At 45.0% G+C, this 2,500-nt stretch overlaps 1 protein-coding gene across 1 annotated transcript in view; it reads right to left on the bottom strand.

The window, feature by feature from the left end:
• eno3 (enolase 3, (beta, muscle)) overlaps positions 1-342 on the bottom strand; it is an 8,201-nt gene extending 7,859 nt beyond the window's left edge. The window contains exon 1 of the mRNA XM_079371031.1: positions 212-342. The gene's annotated coding sequence lies outside the window, so the exon portion shown is untranslated. The remainder of the gene's footprint in view (positions 1-211) is intronic.
• Positions 343-2,500: the final 2,158 nt, after the last annotated feature.

The raw sequence follows: 2,500 nt of genomic DNA, 5'->3' as shown, positions 1-2,500 counted from the left end.
TCATCCATTAATATGTTCTTGCTTGTCAGACATTGTTTGCATGTTATAGCAGGTCAAACCTCCTCTGCTGACTAAAGTAGACCTTCAAAATAAAATGGCAGAGAACCAAAGCAGAGACTGTTTAACAGCAGAGAGGGGAAAACAGGAAGTCCTTTTTTTAAATCAGAACAGCAGTTAAATGTGTACATGAGGAAGTCACAGTTCAGCCTACCTCAGCTGTGTTTCAGAGAAGAAGGGAGGTGTTGTCTGTCCGCCTGTCCGCCTGTCTGACTGACGTGGAAAGTGTCTGTCTGTCTGTGACAGAGTTTTTATAGACGCTCCCTTGAATAGGGGGAGGAGGCTGGCTGGAGAGGCAGGGAGTGTCTGCAAGTGACAGCAGCAGAAAAAGGTGAAGCTGACATTAGCGTGAACCCTGAGGATCCATTACTGAGTCAGAGAGACACCAAAGTTAAATCATCGACTCGGAGCTTCGTCCAGTCGACAGACATCATCTTTGTTTGGTTCTCTTTATCGAGAAAACTGAACTCTGTTCTGTCCTAACGTGTCCTGGAAAGATTTTAAAAAACCTCCTTGAAACCTTGAATCAGTGATTGAATAATCAGTGTGTCCTGTGTTGAGAGACGAGATTATTCACGTGTGAGCAGCGAGCTGTCCAGGGTGTAACCCCGCCCCTCGCCATGTGACAGCTGGGTGTAGCGGTGGAGATGCTAGATGGATGATTCTAGCAAAATACCAGTTTGATACCAGTTTGATACCAGTTTGATACCAGTTTGATACCAGTTTGATACCAGTTTGATACCACAGCAACAAAAACAATATTTTGTTTAAAATGACCAAACATTTGTAAGAAACGTCTAATTCGCATAAACACGTTAGCTAGCTAGTTAGTTTAGTTTAGACGATGTGCAGGATCGAGTCCTTCGTCTCCAAACACACACACACACACACACACACACACACACACACACACACACACACACACACACACACACACACACACACACTATCCAAGCAGCAACCTTCAATGAAGCCGATGCTGAGGTTTAACGTCCTGCAGTTCCTCGAGTGTCCACTAGAGGTCTTTGTGCAGGAGACCGCCTGCAGAGACACATGAAATCAGCCGAGTGCCTCGGAGTCGGACTTCTATCGTGATGCTATTGAGCATACTCGTTATCGGAGTTTGAGTTTTCTTCGTGAAAACGCGATGATGGAGATGAATGGATCAGTGTGCTGCGTGATGATGTCATGACCGGTCAATGTTTGTTATATTTTGACAGCGAGAGTTCATCACTATCCATCGTTTATCTAGAGCTTTACCTGTTGGGGGGGGGGGGACATTAACAGTCCCTGCGCTTCATGGAGAAGCTGTCTGTCACACGTCTGTTTGTGTGCGTGGTCAGAACATGTCAGACGGTCCCTAACTCAGGAAGAGAAAGTCAAAGTTCATCTGAAAGAGAAATGTGAGACGGGCTTAGCATTCACTGCAAAGGGCACTAACCCTAACACACACACACACACACTGTACACACACACGCTCAACACACACCCTTTACCCTTTACGCTCACCTTTAACTGTACCACACACTGTACACACACACACACACTGTACACACACACACACACACTGTACACACACACACAGACACACAGCAGCCTGTCCAGTGTCCCCTTAGCCTTTCCTTCAGGCTAATAATAACCTGACATGACTGCAGGGCTGGCTCCTCTCCTCGTCTGCGTTCATCTCACATTACCTCTCTCTGTTCTCTGACTGCAGCTCGCACCTCGCACTAAAGTCCCCACTAACAACCAGCTGGGTCACCGAGGAGCCGCACGTGTCCATCAGCTCAATGTGTTACACTGCAGGACTTTTAATCATGAGAGTAACGTGTGGCACGCCCAAAAGACCACCTGGAGAAAATGAAAAGTAAAATCCTGCAGTTCCTCGAGTGTCCACTAGAGGCTGTTACCTGGACACCCATTCAAAAGCCTGTTTTTACAGCACATTAAACAAACAGAGGGACTCCAGCGCCCCCTACTGGAACAAATGGTTTCCGTCACTCAGGTTCTTGTAAGTCTGCTTTTAATTGGCAGCCCTGATGAACACACACACACACACACACACACACACACACACACACACACACACACACACACACACACACACACACACACACACACACACACACACAGTCAGATTCCTTTAAAGCTCTCTGCACTTTACATGAATTTTCTCTTATTCACTCTGTTGCACCTTTTATACATGTTGTTTTATTCTTTATATTGGTCATTTTTAAAGCTGTTTTATATGATAGATAGATACTTTATTGATCCAGAGGGAAATTCAATATGTTGCTAATTGCTTTATTATATTATTGAAGTTCTTGCTAGTTGTGTTTTATTTCCCATGTTAACTCGTGTGTATCATCCTTTGTCCAATCTGTAGAGGAAGACACTTCCTGTTTGTTATCACAAGCTGACATCTCGTCTAGTGACTCATCTT

The sequence above is a fragment of the Symphodus melops genome (assembly GCF_947650265.1).
Source record: "Symphodus melops genome assembly, chromosome: 20".
NCBI classification, from domain to species: domain Eukaryota; kingdom Metazoa; phylum Chordata; class Actinopteri; order Labriformes; family Labridae; genus Symphodus; species Symphodus melops.
Note: the sequence above shows the minus strand (reverse complement) of the source record. Positions and strands in the feature narration are given on the sequence as shown.